Source organism: Somniosus microcephalus, chromosome 19 (genome assembly GCF_052327205.1).
Source record: "Somniosus microcephalus isolate GS21.2 chromosome 19, FLI_Smic_1.0, whole genome shotgun sequence".
NCBI classification, from domain to species: domain Eukaryota; kingdom Metazoa; phylum Chordata; class Chondrichthyes; order Squaliformes; family Somniosidae; genus Somniosus; species Somniosus microcephalus.
In genome coordinates this window covers 23,975,211-23,992,310 of record NC_141005.1, presented here as the reverse complement: position 1 = coordinate 23,992,310, position 17,100 = coordinate 23,975,211, and the positions used below count along the sequence as shown (strand labels likewise).

Sequence of the window (17,100 nt, the reverse complement as noted above, 5' to 3'; positions counted from 1 at the left end):
GGCAAGTATCCCGTATGCCTGCTTAACCACTTTATCTACCTGTCCTGCTACCTTCAGGGATCTGTGGACATGCACTCCAAGGTCCCGCTGATCCTCTGCATTTCTCAGTGTCCTACCATTTATTGTGTATTCCAACTGAATTCCATTTGCCACTGTTCTGCCCACTAGACGAGTCCATTGATATCTTCCTGCAGTCTACAGCATTCTGTTTCATTATTAACCACACGGCCAATTTTTGTATCATCTGCAAACTTCTTAATCATACTTCCTACATTCAAATCCAAATCATTGATATATACCAGAAAAAGCAAAGGGCCCAGTACTGAGTCGGTGCAGGCTCGATGGGCCGAAATGGCCTCTATCTGCACTGTGGGGTTTCTGTGATTCTGTGAGCCCTGCGGAACCCCACTGGAAACAGCCTTCCGGTCACAAAAACACCCTTCGACCATTACCCTTTGTTTCCTGCCTCTGAGCCAATTTTGGATCCAACTTGCCACTTTGCCTTGGATCCCATGGGCTTTTACTTTCGTGACCAATCTGGCATGCGGGACCTTATCAAAAGCCTTGCTAAAATCCATATAGACTACATCAAAGGCACTACCCTCATCGACCCTCCTTGTTACCTCCTCGAAAAATTGAATTGCGTTAGTCAGACACGACCTTCCGTTAAGAAATCCATGCTGACTGTCCCTGATTAATCCGTGTCTTTCTAAATGAAGATTTCTCCTGTCCCTCAGAACTTTTTCCAATAATTTTCCCACCACCGAGGTTAGGCTGACTGGCCTGTAATTATGCGGTCTATCCCTCTCTCCCTTTTGAAAGAACGGTAGCACGTTAGCAGTCCTCCAGTGGTCGGGCACCACACCTGTAGCCAGAGAGGATTGTAAAATGATGGTGAGAGCCTGTGCTATTTGGTGTCTTACTTCTCTTAAGAGTGTGGGATAGATTTGATGCGGGCCTGGGTATTTGTCCAGTTTGAAAGATGCTACAGCCCTTAAGACTTGGTGTTTGAGCATGTTTATTTGATGTAATATTTGAATAGAAGGCAATGAAGGGTTGGGCTTGTAGTTTGTTTGTGTGGGAGGCAGAGCAGCAAGAAGAGGTGGAGGGGGGGTGGGGGGGTTGCGGGAGGAGTAAAACTTGTAAATGTAAATTGAGTGTTGAATACTTGTATGAATGTGTAGAAGAAGAGAAAAAAATGGGCGACAGCTTTAAGTAAAGAGAAAGCCAGCCAGCATATGCCTACGGCCATACTAGTCTGAATACGCCCGATCTCGTCTGATCTCGGAAGCTAAGCAGAGTCAGGCCTGGTTAGTACTTGGATGGGAGACCGCCTGGGAACACCAGGTGCAGTAGGCTTTTGCTGCCGCCACAGGCTGCTCAACGTTTTGCACACACACGCGCACACACTGCTCTTAATCAATCAACATCCTTTTTGCTGCTCTCTCTCTCTCTCTCTCTCTCTCTCGCTTTCCTTTGACCATTTCTTCGCTGCACATTCTCCTGCTGCTACACAAATGCAAGGGGCTCCAGACACAGGGCCGAAATAAGCAGAAGAAGAAAATAAGATAGCCAAAATACACACACTGGCGGAGGGCCACCAGGACACAGCAGCAGAGAGGAGAGACAAGGTGCATAGAAAACTCGGAGGGACAAACAGCAACAGAACAAAGAATAATGTGGAAAGAGCAGCAGTTAAATTCAGGAAAAAAGCAAAGCCAACTAGCATGCTGTTGAAATGCATGTGTGTTAATGCGAGGAGTGTTACAAATAAGATTGACGAGTTGCAGGCGCAAGTTGCCACATGGGGTTATGCAATAGTAGCTATAACGGAGACCTGGCTTCAAAATGGGCGGAATTGGAAACTAAACAATCCTGGCTACAATGTAATAACATTTGTAGAAGTCGTGTGGGCAGATGTCACATGATCAGGCAGAATCATAGAAATTTACAGCACAGAAGGAGGCCATTCGGCCCATCTTGTCCGTGCCAGCCGACAAAGAGCAATCCACCCAAATCCCACTTTACAGCACTTGGTCCGTAGCCTTGTAGGTTACGGCAGTTCAAGTGCATATCCAAGTACTTTTTAAACGTGATGAGGGTTTCTGCCTCTACCACCCTTTCAGGCAGTGCATTCCAGACCCCCACCATTCACTGGGTGAAAAAATGTCTCCTCAAATTCCCTGTAAACCTCCTACCAATTACTTGAAATCTATTATTGACCCTTCTGCTAAGGGAAATAGGTCCTTCCTATCCACTCTATCTCGGCCCCTCATAATTTTACACACCTCAATTAGGTCTCGCCTCAGCCTCCTGTGTTCCAAAGAAAACAACCCCAGCCTATCCAATCTTTCCTCATAACTAAAATTCCCCAGCCCAGGCAACATCCTCGGAAATCTCCTCTGCACCTTCTCTAGTGCAATCGCATCCTTCTTGTAATGTGGTGACCAGAACTGCACGCGGCACTCTAGCTGCGGCCTAACTAGTGTTTTATACAGTTGAAGCATAACCTCCCCGCTCTTATATTCTACGCCTCGGCTAATAAAGGCAAGTATCCCGTATGCCTGCTTAACCACTTTATCTACCTGTCCTGCTACCTTCAGGGATCTGTGGACATGCACTCCAAGGTCCCGCTGATCCTCTGCATTTCTCAGTGTCCTACCATTTATTGTGTATTCCAACTGAATTCCATTTGCCACTGTTCTGCCCACTAGACGAGTCCATTGATATCTTCCTGCAGTCTACAGCATTCTGTTTCATTATTAACCACACGGCCAATTTTTGTATCATCTGCAAACTTCTTAATCATACTTCCTACATTCAAATCCAAATCATTGATATATACCAGAAAAAGCAAAGGGCCCAGTACTGAGTCGGTGCAGGCTCGATGGGCCGAAATGGCCTCTATCTGCACTGTGGGGTTTCTGTGATTCTGTGAGCCCTGCGGAACCCCACTGGAAACAGCCTTCCGGTCACAAAAACACCCTTCGACCATTACCCTTTGTTTCCTGCCTCTGAGCCAATTTTGGATCCAACTTGCCACTTTGCCTTGGATCCCATGGGCTTTTACTTTCGTGACCAATCTGGCATGCGGGACCTTATCAAAAGCCTTGCTAAAATCCATATAGACTACATCAAAGGCACTACCCTCATCGACCCTCCTTGTTACCTCCTCGAAAAATTGAATTGCGTTAGTCAGACACGACCTTCCGTTAAGAAATCCATGCTGACTGTCCCTGATTAATCCGTGTCTTTCTAAATGAAGATTTCTCCTGTCCCTCAGAACTTTTTCCAATAATTTTCCCACCACCGAGGTTAGGCTGACTGGCCTGTAATTATGCGGTCTATCCCTCTCTCCCTTTTGAAAGAACGGTAGCACGTTAGCAGTCCTCCAGTGGTCGGGCACCACACCTGTAGCCAGAGAGGATTGTAAAATGATGGTGAGAGCCTGTGCTATTTGGTGTCTTACTTCTCTTAAGAGTGTGGGATAGATTTGATGCGGGCCTGGGTATTTGTCCAGTTTGAAAGATGCTACAGCCCTTAAGACTTGGTGTTTGAGCATGTTTATTTGATGTAATATTTGAATAGAAGGCAATGAAGGGTTGGGCTTGTAGTTTGTTTGTGTGGGAGGCAGAGCAGCAAGAAGAGGTGGAGGGGGGGTGGGGGGGTTGCGGGAGGAGTAAAACTTGTAAATGTAAATTGAGTGTTGAATACTTGTATGAATGTGTAGAAGAAGAGAAAAAAATGGGCGACAGCTTTAAGTAAAGAGAAAGCCAGCCAGTATATGCCTACGGCCATACTAGTCTGAATACGCCCGATCTCGTCTGATCTCGGAAGCTAAGCAGAGTCAGGCCTGGTTAGTACTTGGATGGGAGACCGCCTGGGAACACCAGGTGCAGTAGGCTTTTGCTGCCGCCACAGGCTGCTCAACGTTTTGCACACACACGCGCACACACTGCTCTTAATCAATCAACATCCTTTTTGCTGCTCTCTCTCTCTCTCTCTCTCTCTCGCTTTCCTTTGACCATTTCTTCGCTGCACATTCTCCTGCTGCTACACAAATGCAAGGGGCTCCAGACACAGGGCCGAAATAAGCAGAAGAAGAAAATAAGATAGCCAAAATACACACACTGGCGGAGGGCCACCAGGACACAGCAGCAGAGAGGAGAGACAAGGTGCATAGAAAACTCGGAGGGACAAACAGCAACAGAACAAAGAATAATGTGGAAAGAGCAGCAGTTAAATTCAGGAAAAAAGCAAAGCCAACTAGCATGCTGTTGAAATGCATGTGTGTTAATGCGAGGAGTGTTACAAATAAGATTGACGAGTTGCAGGCGCAAGTTGCCACATGGGGTTATGCAATAGTAGCTATAACGGAGACCTGGCTTCAAAATGGGCGGAATTGGAAACTAAACAATCCTGGCTACAATGTAATAACATTTGTAGAAGTCGTGTGGGCAGATGTCACATGATCAGGCAGAATCATAGAAATTTACAGCACAGAAGGAGGCCATTCGGCCCATCTTGTCCGTGCCAGCCGACAAAGAGCAATCCACCCAAATCCCACTTTACAGCACTTGGTCCGTAGCCTTGTAGGTTACGGCAGTTCAAGTGCATATCCAAGTACTTTTTAAACGTGATGAGGGTTTCTGCCTCTACCACCCTTTCAGGCAGTGCATTCCAGACCCCCACCATTCACTGGGTGAAAAAATGTCTCCTCAAATTCCCTGTAAACCTCCTACCAATTACTTGAAATCTATTATTGACCCTTCTGCTAAGGGAAATAGGTCCTTCCTATCCACTCTATCTCGGCCCCTCATAATTTTACACACCTCAATTAGGTCTCGCCTCAGCCTCCTGTGTTCCAAAGAAAACAACCCCAGCCTATCCAATCTTTCCTCATAACTAAAATTCCCCAGCCCAGGCAACATCCTCGGAAATCTCCTCTGCACCTTCTCTAGTGCAATCGCATCCTTCTTGTAATGTGGTGACCAGAACTGCACGCGGCACTCTAGCTGCGGCCTAACTAGTGTTTTATACAGTTGAAGCATAACCTCCCCGCTCTTATATTCTACGCCTCGGCTAATAAAGGCAAGTATCCCGTATGCCTGCTTAACCACTTTATCTACCTGTCCTGCTACCTTCAGGGATCTGTGGACATGCACTCCAAGGTCCCGCTGATCCTCTGCATTTCTCAGTGTCCTACCATTTATTGTGTATTCCAACTGAATTCCATTTGCCACTGTTCTGCCCACTAGACGAGTCCATTGATATCTTCCTGCAGTCTACAGCATTCTGTTTCATTATTAACCACACGGCCAATTTTTGTATCATCTGCAAACTTCTTAATCATACTTCCTACATTCAAATCCAAATCATTGATATATACCAGAAAAAGCAAAGGGCCCAGTACTGAGTCGGTGCAGGCTCGATGGGCCGAAATGGCCTCTATCTGCACTGTGGGGTTTCTGTGATTCTGTGAGCCCTGCGGAACCCCACTGGAAACAGCCTTCCGGTCACAAAAACACCCTTCGACCATTACCCTTTGTTTCCTGCCTCTGAGCCAATTTTGGATCCAACTTGCCACTTTGCCTTGGATCCCATGGGCTTTTACTTTCGTGACCAATCTGGCATGCGGGACCTTATCAAAAGCCTTGCTAAAATCCATATAGACTACATCAAAGGCACTACCCTCATCGACCCTCCTTGTTACCTCCTCGAAAAATTGAATTGCGTTAGTCAGACACGACCTTCCGTTAAGAAATCCATGCTGACTGTCCCTGATTAATCCGTGTCTTTCTAAATGAAGATTTCTCCTGTCCCTCAGAACTTTTTCCAATAATTTTCCCACCACCGAGGTTAGGCTGACTGGCCTGTAATTATGCGGTCTATCCCTCTCTCCCTTTTGAAAGAACGGTAGCACGTTAGCAGTCCTCCAGTGGTCGGGCACCACACCTGTAGCCAGAGAGGATTGTAAAATGATGGTGAGAGCCTGTGCTATTTGGTGTCTTACTTCTCTTAAGAGTGTGGGATAGATTTGATGCGGGCCTGGGTATTTGTCCAGTTTGAAAGATGCTACAGCCCTTAAGACTTGGTGTTTGAGCATGTTTATTTGATGTAATATTTGAATAGAAGGCAATGAAGGGTTGGGCTTGTAGTTTGTTTGTGTGGGAGGCAGAGCAGCAAGAAGAGGTGGAGGGGGGGTGGGGGGGTTGCGGGAGGAGTAAAACTTGTAAATGTAAATTGAGTGTTGAATACTTGTATGAATGTGTAGAAGAAGAGAAAAAAATGGGCGACAGCTTTAAGTAAAGAGAAAGCCAGCCAGTATATGCCTACGGCCATACTAGTCTGAATACGCCCGATCTCGTCTGATCTCGGAAGCTAAGCAGAGTCAGGCCTGGTTAGTACTTGGATGGGAGACCGCCTGGGAACACCAGGTGCAGTAGGCTTTTGCTGCCGCCACAGGCTGCTCAACGTTTTGCACACACACGCGCACACACTGCTCTTAATCAATCAACATCCTTTTTGCTGCTCTCTCTCTCTCTCTCTCTCGCTTTCCTTTGACCATTTCTTCGCTGCACATTCTCCTGCTGCTACACAAATGCAAGGGGCTCCAGACACAGGGCCGAAATAAGCAGAAGAAGAAAATAAGATAGCCAAAATACACACACTGGCGGAGGGCCACCAGGACACAGCAGCAGAGAGGAGAGACAAGGTGCATAGAAAACTCGGAGGGACAAACAGCAACAGAACAAAGAATAATGTAGAAAGAGCAGCAGTTAAATTCAGGAAAAAAGCAAAGCCAACTAGCATGCTGTTGAAATGCATGTGTGTTAATGCGAGGAGTGTTACAAATAAGATTGACGAGTTGCAGGCGCAAGTTGCCACATGGGGTTATGCAATAGTAGCTATAACGGAGACCTGGCTTCAAAATGGGCGGAATTGGAAACTAAACAATCCTGGCTACAATGTAATAACATTTGTAGAAGTCGTGTGGGCAGATGTCACATGATCAGGCAGAATCATAGAAATTTACAGCACAGAAGGAGGCCATTCGGCCCATCTTGTCCGTGCCAGCCGACAAAGAGCAATCCACCCAAATCCCACTTTACAGCACTTGGTCCGTAGCCTTGTAGGTTACGGCAGTTCAAGTGCATATCCAAGTACTTTTTAAACGTGATGAGGGTTTCTGCCTCTACCACCCTTTCAGGCAGTGCATTCCAGACCCCCACCATTCACTGGGTGAAAAAATGTCTCCTCAAATTCCCTGTAAACCTCCTACCAATTACTTGAAATCTATTATTGACCCTTCTGCTAAGGGAAATAGGTCCTTCCTATCCACTCTATCTCGGCCCCTCATAATTTTACACACCTCAATTAGGTCTCGCCTCAGCCTCCTGTGTTCCAAAGAAAACAACCCCAGCCTATCCAATCTTTCCTCATAACTAAAATTCCCCAGCCCAGGCAACATCCTCGGAAATCTCCTCTGCACCTTCTCTAGTGCAATCGCATCCTTCTTGTAATGTGGTGACCAGAACTGCACGCGGCACTCTAGCTGCGGCCTAACTAGTGTTTTATACAGTTGAAGCATAACCTCCCCGCTCTTATATTCTACGCCTCGGCTAATAAAGGCAAGTATCCCGTATGCCTGCTTAACCACTTTATCTACCTGTCCTGCTACCTTCAGGGATCTGTGGACATGCACTCCAAGGTCCCGCTGATCCTCTGCATTTCTCAGTGTCCTACCATTTATTGTGTATTCCAACTGAATTCCATTTGCCACTGTTCTGCCCACTAGACGAGTCCATTGATATCTTCCTGCAGTCTACAGCATTCTGTTTCATTATTAACCACACGGCCAATTTTTGTATCATCTGCAAACTTCTTAATCATACTTCCTACATTCAAATCCAAATCATTGATATATACCAGAAAAAGCAAAGGGCCCAGTACTGAGTCGGTGCAGGCTCGATGGGCCGAAATGGCCTCTATCTGCACTGTGGGGTTTCTGTGATTCTGTGAGCCCTGCGGAACCCCACTGGAAACAGCCTTCCGGTCACAAAAACACCCTTCGACCATTACCCTTTGTTTCCTGCCTCTGAGCCAATTTTGGATCCAACTTGCCACTTTGCCTTGGATCCCATGGGCTTTTACTTTCGTGACCAATCTGGCATGCGGGACCTTATCAAAAGCCTTGCTAAAATCCATATAGACTACATCAAAGGCACTACCCTCATCGACCCTCCTTGTTACCTCCTCGAAAAATTGAATTGCGTTAGTCAGACACGACCTTCCGTTAAGAAATCCATGCTGACTGTCCCTGATTAATCCGTGTCTTTCTAAATGAAGATTTCTCCTGTCCCTCAGAACTTTTTCCAATAATTTTCCCACCACCGAGGTTAGGCTGACTGGCCTGTAATTATGCGGTCTATCCCTCTCTCCCTTTTGAAAGAACGGTAGCACGTTAGCAGTCCTCCAGTGGTCGGGCACCACACCTGTAGCCAGAGAGGATTGTAAAATGATGGTGAGAGCCTGTGCTATTTGGTGTCTTACTTCTCTTAAGAGTGTGGGATAGATTTGATGCGGGCCTGGGTATTTGTCCAGTTTGAAAGATGCTACAGCCCTTAAGACTTGGTGTTTGAGCATGTTTATTTGATGTAATATTTGAATAGAAGGCAATGAAGGGTTGGGCTTGTAGTTTGTTTGTGTGGGAGGCAGAGCAGCAAGAAGAGGTGGAGGGGGGGTGGGGGGTTGCGGGAGGAGTAAAATTTGCAAATGTAAATTGAGTGTTGAATACTTGTATGAATGCGTAGAAGAGAAAAAAATGGGCGACAGCTTTAAGTAAAGAGAAAGCCAGCTAGCATATGCCTACGGCCATACTAGTCTGAATACGCCCGATCTCGTCTGATCTCGGAAGCTAAGCAGAGTCAGGCCTGGTTAGTACTTGGATGGGAGACTGCCTGGGAATACCGGGTGCAGTAGGCTTTTGCTGCCGCCACAGGCTGCTCAACGTTTTGCACACACACGCGCACACACTGCTCTTAATCAATCAACATCCTTTTTGCTGCTCTCTCTCTCTGTCTCTGTCTCTCTCTCTCGCTTTCCTTTGACCATTTCTTCGCTGCACATTCTCCTGCTGCTACACAAATGCAAGGGGCTCCAGACACAGGGCCGAAATAAGCAGAAGAAGAAAATAAGATAGCCAAAATACACACACTGGCGGAGGGCCACCAGGACACAGCAGCAGAGAGGAGAGACAAGGTGCATAGAAAACTCGGAGGGACAAACAGCAACAGAACAAAGAAGAATGTAGAAAGAGCAGCAGTTAAATTCAGGAAAAAAGCAAAGCCAACTAGCATGCTGTTGAAATGCATGTGTGTTAATGCGAGGAGCGTTACAAATAAGATTGACGAGTTGCAGGCGCAAGTTGCCACATGGGGTTATGCAATAGTAGCTATAACGGAGACCTGGCTTCAAAATGGGCGGAATTGGAAACTAAACAATCCTGGCTACAATGTAATAACATTTGTAGAAGTCGTGTGGGCAGATGTCACATGATCAGGCAGAATCATAGAAATTTACAGCACAGAAGGAGGCCATTCGGCCCATCTTGTCCGTGCCAGCCGACAAAGAGCAATCCACCCAAATCCCACTTTACAGCACTTGGTCCGTAGCCTTGTAGGTTACGGCAGTTCAAGTGCATATCCAAGTACTTTTTAAACGTGATGAGGGTTTCTGCCTCTACCACCCTTTCAGGCAGTGCATTCCAGACCCCCACCATTCACTGGGTGAAAAAATGTCTCCTCAAATTCCCTGTAAACCTCCTACCAATTACTTGAAATCTATTATTGACCCTTCTGCTAAGGGAAATAGGTCCTTCCTATCCACTCTATCTCGGCCCCTCATAATTTTACACACCTCAATTAGGTCTCGCCTCAGCCTCCTGTGTTCCAAAGAAAACAACCCCAGCCTATCCAATCTTTCCTCATAACTAAAATTCCCCAGCCCAGGCAACATCCTCGGAAATCTCCTCTGCACCTTCTCTAGTGCAATCGCATCCTTCTTGTAATGTGGTGACCAGAACTGCACGCGGCACTCTAGCTGCGGCCTAACTAGTGTTTTATACAGTTGAAGCATAACCTCCCCGCTCTTATATTCTACGCCTCGGCTAATAAAGGCAAGTATCCCGTATGCCTGCTTAACCACTTTATCTACCTGTCCTGCTACCTTCAGGGATCTGTGGACATGCACTCCAAGGTCCCGCTGATCCTCTGCATTTCTCAGTGTCCTACCATTTATTGTGTATTCCAACTGAATTCCATTTGCCACTGTTCTGCCCACTAGACGAGTCCATTGATATCTTCCTGCAGTCTACAGCATTCTGTTTCATTATTAACCACACGGCCAATTTTTGTATCATCTGCAAACTTCTTAATCATACTTCCTACATTCAAATCCAAATCATTGATATATACCAGAAAAAGCAAAGGGCCCAGTACTGAGTCGGTGCAGGCTCGATGGGCCGAAATGGCCTCTATCTGCACTGTGGGGTTTCTGTGATTCTGTGAGCCCTGCGGAACCCCACTGGAAACAGCCTTCCGGTCACAAAAACACCCTTCGACCATTACCCTTTGTTTCCTGCCTCTGAGCCAATTTTGGATCCAACTTGCCACTTTGCCTTGGATCCCATGGGCTTTTACTTTCGTGACCAATCTGGCATGCGGGACCTTATCAAAGGCCTTGCTAAAATCCATATAGACTACATCAAAGGCACTACCCTCATCGACCCTCCTTGTTACCTCCTCGAAAAATTGAATTGCGTTAGTCAGACACGACCTTCCGTTAAGAAATCCATGCTGACTGTCCCTGATTAATCCGTGTCTTTCTAAATGAAGATTTCTCCTGTCCCTCAGAACTTTTTCCAATAATTTTCCCACCACCGAGGTTAGGCTGACTGGCCTGTAATTATGCGGTCTATCCCTCTCTCCCTTTTGAAAGAACGGTAGCACGTTAGCAGTCCTCCAGTGGTCGGGCACCACACCTGTAGCCAGAGAGGATTGTAAAATGATGATGAGAGCCTGTGCTATTTGGTGTCTTACTTCTCTTAAGAGTGTGGGATAGATTTGATGCGGGCCTGGGTATTTGTCCAGTTTGAAAGATGCTACAGCCCTTAAGACTTGGTGTTTGAGCATGTTTATTTGATGTAATATTTGAATAGAAGGCAATGAAGGGTTGGGCTTGTAGTTTGTTTGTGTGGGAGGCAGAGCAGCAAGAAGAGGTGGAGGGGGGGTGGGGGGTTGCGGGAGGAGTAAAATTTGTAAATGTAAATTGAGTGTTGAATACTTGTATGAATGCGTAGAAGAGAAAAAAATGGGCGACAGCTTTAAGTAAAGAGAAAGCCAGCTAGCATATGCCTACGGCCATACTAGTCTGAATTCGTCTGATCTCTGGAAGCTAAGCAGAGTCAGGCCTGGTTAGTACTTGGATGGGAGACTGCCTGGGAATACCAGGTGCAGTAGGCTTTTGCTGCCGCCACAGGCTGCTCAACGTTTTGCACACACACGCGCACACACTGCTCTTAATCAATCAACATCCTTTTTGCTGCTCTCTCTCTCTCTCTCTGTCTCTCTCTCTCGCTTTCCTTTGACCATTTCTTCGCTGCACATTCTCCTGCTGCTACGCAAATGCAAGGGGCTCCAGACACAGGGCCGAAATAAGCAGAAGAAGAAAATAAGATAGCCAAAATACACACACTGGCGGAGGGCCACCAGGACACAGCAGCAGAGAGGAGAGACAAGGTGCATAGAAAACTCGGAGGGACAAACAGCAACAGAACAAAGAAGAATGTAGAAAGAGCAGCAGTTAAATTCAGGAAAAAAGCAAAGCCAACTAGCATGCTGTTGAAATGCATGTGTGTTAATGCGAGGAGCGTTACAAATAAGATTGACGAGTTGCAGGCGCAAGTTGCCACATGGGGTTATGCAATAGTAGCCATAACGGAGACCTGGCTTCAAAATGGGCGGAATTGGAAACTAAACAATCCTGGCTACAATGTAATAACATTTGTAGAAGTCGTGTGGGCAGATGTCACATGATCAGGCAGAATCATAGAAATTTACAGCACAGAAGGAGGCCATTCGGCCCATCTTGTCCGTGCCAGCCGACAAAGAGCAATCCACCCAAATCCCACTTTACAGCACTTGGTCCGTAGCCTTGTAGGTTACGGCAGTTCAAGTGCATATCCAAGTACTTTTTAAACGTGATGAGGGTTTCTGCCTCTACCACCCTTTCAGGCAGTGCATTCCAGACCCCCACCATTCACTGGGTGAAAAAATGTCTCCTCAAATTCCCTGTAAACCTCCTACCAATTACTTGAAATCTATTATTGACCCTTCTGCTAAGGGAAATAGGTCCTTCCTATCCACTCTATCTCGGCCCCTCATAATTTTACACACCTCAATTAGGTCTCGCCTCAGCCTCCTGTGTTCCAAAGAAAACAACCCCAGCCTATCCAATCTTTCCTCATAACTAAAATTCCCCAGCCCAGGCAACATCCTCGGAAATCTCCTCTGCACCTTCTCTAGTGCAATCGCATCCTTCTTGTAATGTGGTGACCAGAACTGCACGCGGCACTCTAGCTGCGGCCTAACTAGTGTTTTATACAGTTGAAGCATAACCTCCCCGCTCTTATATTCTACGCCTCGGCTAATAAAGGCAAGTATCCCGTATGCCTGCTTAACCACTTTATCTACCTGTCCTGCTACCTTCAGGGATCTGTGGACATGCACTCCAAGGTCCCGCTGATCCTCTGCATTTCTCAGTGTCCTACCATTTATTGTGTATTCCAACTGAATTCCATTTGCCACTGTTCTGCCCACTAGACGAGTCCATTGATATCTTCCTGCAGTCTACAGCATTCTGTTTCATTATTAACCACACGGCCAATTTTTGTATCATCTGCAAACTTCTTAATCATACTTCCTACATTCAAATCCAAATCATTGATATATACCAGAAAAAGCAAAGGGCCCAGTACTGAGTCGGTGCAGGCTCGATGGGCCGAAATGGCCTCTATCTGCACTGTGGGGTTTCTGTGATTCTGTGAGCCCTGCGGAACCCCACTGGAAACAGCCTTCCGGTCACAAAAACACCCTTCGACCATTACCCTTTGTTTCCTGCCTCTGAGCCAATTTTGGATCCAACTTGCCACTTTGCCTTGGATCCCATGGGCTTTTACTTTCGTGACCAATCTGGCATGCGGGACCTTATCAAAAGCCTTGCTAAAATCCATATAGACTACATCAAAGGCACTACCCTCATCGACCCTCCTTGTTACCTCCTCGAAAAATTGAATTGCGTTAGTCAGACACGACCTTCCGTTAAGAAATCCATGCTGACTGTCCCTGATTAATCCGTGTCTTTCTAAATGAAGATTTCTCCTGTCCCTCAGAACTTTTTCCAATAATTTTCCCACCACCGAGGTTAGGCTGACTGGCCTGTAATTATGCGGTCTATCCCTCTCTCCCTTTTGAAAGAGCGGTAGCACGTTAGCAGTCCTCCAGTGGTCGGGCACCACACCTGTAGCCAGAGAGGATTGTAAAATGATGGTGAGAGCCTGTGCTATTTGGTGTCTTACTTCTCTTAAGAGTGTGGGATAGATTTGATGCGGGCCTGGGTATTTGTCCAGTTTGAAAGATGCTACAGCCCTTAAGACTTGGTGTTTGAGCATGTTTATTTGATGTAATATTTGAATAGAAGGCAATGAAGGGTTGGGCTTGTAGTTTGTTTGTGTGGGAGGCAGAGCAGCAAGAAGAGGTGGAGGGGGGGTGGGGGGTTGCGGGAGGAGTAAAATTTGTAAATGTAAATTGAGTGTTGAATACTTGTATGAATGCGTAGAAGAGAAAAAAATGGGCGACAGCTTTAAGTAAAGAGAAAGCCAGCCAGCATATGCCTACGGCCATACTAGTCTGAATGCGCCCGATCTCGTCTGATCTCGGAAGCTAAGCAGAGTCAGGCCTGGTTAGTACTTGGATGGGAGACTGCCTGGGAATACCAGGTGCAGTAGGCTTTTGCTGCCGCCACAGGCTGCTCAACGTTTTGCACACACACGCGCACACACTGCTCTTAATCAATCAACATCCTTTTTGCTGCTCTCTCTCTCTCTCTCTCTCTCTCTCTCTCTGTCTCTCTCTCTCGCTTTCCTTTGACCATTTCTTCGCTGCACATTCTCCTGCTGCTACACAAATGCAAGGGGCTCCAGACACAGGGCCGAAATAAGCAGAAGAAGAAAATAAGATAGCCAAAATACACACACTGGCGGAGGGCCACCAGGACACAGCAGCAGAGAGGAGAGACAAGGTGCATAGAAAACTCGGAGGGACAAACAGCAACAGAACAAAGAAGAATGTAGAAAGAGCAGCAGTTAAATTCAGGAAAAAAGCAAAGCCAACTAGCATGCTGTTGAAATGCATGTGTGTTAATGCGAGGAGCGTTACAAATAAGATTGACGAGTTGCAGGCGCAAGTTGCCACATGGGGTTATGCAATAGTAGCCATAACGGAGACCTGGCTTCAAAATGGGCGGAATTGGAAACTAAACAATCCTGGCTACAATGTAATAACATTTGTAGAAGTCGTGTGGGCAGATGTCACATGATCAGGCAGAATCATAGAAATTTACAGCACAGAAGGAGGCCATTCGGCCCATCTTGTCCGTGCCAGCCGACAAAGAGCAATCCACCCAAATCCCACTTTACAGCACTTGGTCCGTAGCCTTGTAGGTTACGGCAGTTCAAGTGCATATCCAAGTACTTTTTAAACGTGATGAGGGTTTCTGCCTCTACCACCCTTTCAGGCAGTGCATTCCAGACCCCCACCATTCACTGGGTGAAAAAATGTCTCCTCAAATTCCCTGTAAACCTCCTACCAATTACTTGAAATCTATTATTGACCCTTCTGCTAAGGGAAATAGGTCCTTCCTATCCACTCTATCTCGGCCCCTCATAATTTTACACACCTCAATTAGGTCTCGCCTCAGCCTCCTGTGTTCCAAAGAAAACAACCCCAGCCTATCCAATCTTTCCTCATAACTAAAATTCCCCAGCCCAGGCAACATCCTCGGAAATCTCCTCTGCACCTTCTCTAGTGCAATCGCATCCTTCTTGTAATGTGGTGACCAGAACTGCACGCGGCACTCTAGCTGCGGCCTAACTAGTGTTTTATACAGTTGAAGCATAACCTCCCCGCTCTTATATTCTACGCCTCGGCTAATAAAGGCAAGTATCCCGTATGCCTGCTTAACCACTTTATCTACCTGTCCTGCTACCTTCAGGGATCTGTGGACATGCACTCCAAGGTCCCGCTGATCCTCTGCATTTCTCAGTGTCCTACCATTTATTGTGTATTCCAACTGAATTCCATTTGCCACTGTTCTGCCCACTAGACGAGTCCATTGATATCTTCCTGCAGTCTACAGCATTCTGTTTCATTATTAACCACACGGCCAATTTTTGTATCATCTGCAAACTTCTTAATCATACTTCCTACATTCAAATCCAAATCATTGATATATACCAGAAAAAGCAAAGGGCCCAGTACTGAGTCGGTGCAGGCTCGATGGGCCGAAATGGCCTCTATCTGCACTGTGGGGTTTCTGTGATTCTGTGAGCCTTGCGGAACCCTACTGGAAACAGCCTTCCGGTCACAAAAACACCCTTCGACCATTACCCTTTGTTTCCTGCCTCTGAGCCAATTTTGGATCCAACTTGCCACTTTGCCTTGGATCCCATGGGCTTTTACTTTCGTGACCAATCTGGCATGCGGGACCTTATCAAAAGCATTGCTAAAATCCATATAGACTACATCAAAGGCACTACCCTCATCGACCCTCCTTGTTACCTCCTCGAAAAATTGAATTGCGTTAGTCAGACACGACCTTCCGTTAAGAAATCCATGCTGACTGTCCCTGATTAATCCGTGTCTTTCTAAATGAAGATTTCTCCTGTCCCTCAGAACTTTTTCCAATAATTTTCCCACCACCGAGGTTAGGCTGACTGGCCTGTAATTATGCGGTCTATCCCTCTCTCCCTTTTGAAAGAGCGGTAGCACGTTAGCAGTCCTCCAGTGGTCGGGCACCACACCTGTAGCCAGAGAGGATTGTAAAATGATGGTGAGAGCCTGTGCTATTTGGTGTCTTACTTCTCTTAAGAGTGTGGGATAGATTTGATGCGGGCCTGGGTATTTGTCCAGTTTGAAAGATGCTACAGCCCTTAAGACTTGGTGTTTGAGCATGTTTATTTGATGTAATATTTGAATAGAAGGCAATGAAGGGTTGGGCTTGTAGTTTGTTTGTGTGGGAGGCAGAGCAGCAAGAAGAGGTGGAGGGGGGGTGGGGGGTTGCGGGAGGAGTAAAATTTGTAAATGTAAATTGAGTGTTGAATACTTGTATGAATGCGTAGAAGAGAAAAAAATGGGCGACAGCTTTAAGTAAAGAGAAAGCCAGCTAGCATATGCCTACGGCCATACTAGTTTGAATGCGCCCGATCTCGTCTGATTTCGTGGAAGCTAAGCAGAGTCAGGCCTGGTTAGTACTTGGATGGGAGACTGCCTGGGAATACCAGGTGCAGTAGGCTTTTGCTGCCGCCACAGGCTGCTCAACGTTTTGCACACACACGCGCACACACTGCTCTTAATCAATCAACATCCTTTTTGCTGCTCTCTCTCTCTCTCTCTCTCTCTCGCTTTCCTTTGACCATTTCTTCGCTGCACATTCTCCTGCTGCTACACAAATGCAAGGGGCTCCAGACACAGGGCCGAAATAAGCAGAAGAAGAAAATAAGATAGCCAAAATACACACACTGGCGGAGGGCCACCAGGACACAGCAGCAGAGAGGAGAGACAAGGTGCATAGAAAACTCGGAGGGACAAACAGCAACAGAACAAAGAAGAATGTAGAAAGAGCAGCAGTTAAATTCAGGAAAAAAGCAAAGCCAACTAGCATGCTGTTGAAATGCATGTGTGTTAATGCGAGGAGTGTTACAAATAAGATTGACGAGTTGCAGGCGCAAGTTGCCACATGGGGTTATGCAATAGTAGCCATAAC

At 46.5% G+C, this 17,100-nt stretch overlaps 5 non-coding genes and 1 pseudogene across 5 annotated transcripts; all 6 read left to right on the top strand.

Moving 5' to 3' along the window:
• Nucleotides 1-1,240: 1,240 nt before the first annotated feature.
• On the top strand, nucleotides 1,241-1,359 carry LOC147104163 (5S ribosomal RNA). The gene has a single exon (XR_015072505.1). It is a non-coding gene; the product is annotated as a 5S ribosomal RNA (ribosomal RNA).
• Nucleotides 1,360-3,786: 2,427 nt separating this feature from the next.
• On the top strand, nucleotides 3,787-3,905 carry LOC147104162 (5S ribosomal RNA). Its single transcript, XR_015072504.1, has one exon. It is a non-coding gene; the product is annotated as a 5S ribosomal RNA (ribosomal RNA).
• A 2,425-nt stretch (nucleotides 3,906-6,330) lies between these two features.
• LOC147104161 (5S ribosomal RNA) lies at nucleotides 6,331-6,449 on the top strand. The gene has a single exon (XR_015072503.1). It is a non-coding gene; the product is annotated as a 5S ribosomal RNA (ribosomal RNA).
• A 2,417-nt stretch (nucleotides 6,450-8,866) lies between these two features.
• LOC147104160 (5S ribosomal RNA) lies at nucleotides 8,867-8,985 on the top strand. Its single transcript, XR_015072857.1, has one exon. It is a non-coding gene; the product is annotated as a 5S ribosomal RNA (ribosomal RNA).
• A 4,964-nt stretch (nucleotides 8,986-13,949) lies between these two features.
• LOC147104159 (5S ribosomal RNA) lies at nucleotides 13,950-14,068 on the top strand. Its single transcript, XR_015072725.1, has one exon. It is a non-coding gene; the product is annotated as a 5S ribosomal RNA (ribosomal RNA).
• A 2,441-nt stretch (nucleotides 14,069-16,509) lies between these two features.
• Nucleotides 16,510-16,630, top strand: LOC147104158 (5S ribosomal RNA; annotated as a pseudogene).
• The last annotated feature ends 470 nt before the right edge of the window (nucleotides 16,631-17,100 follow it).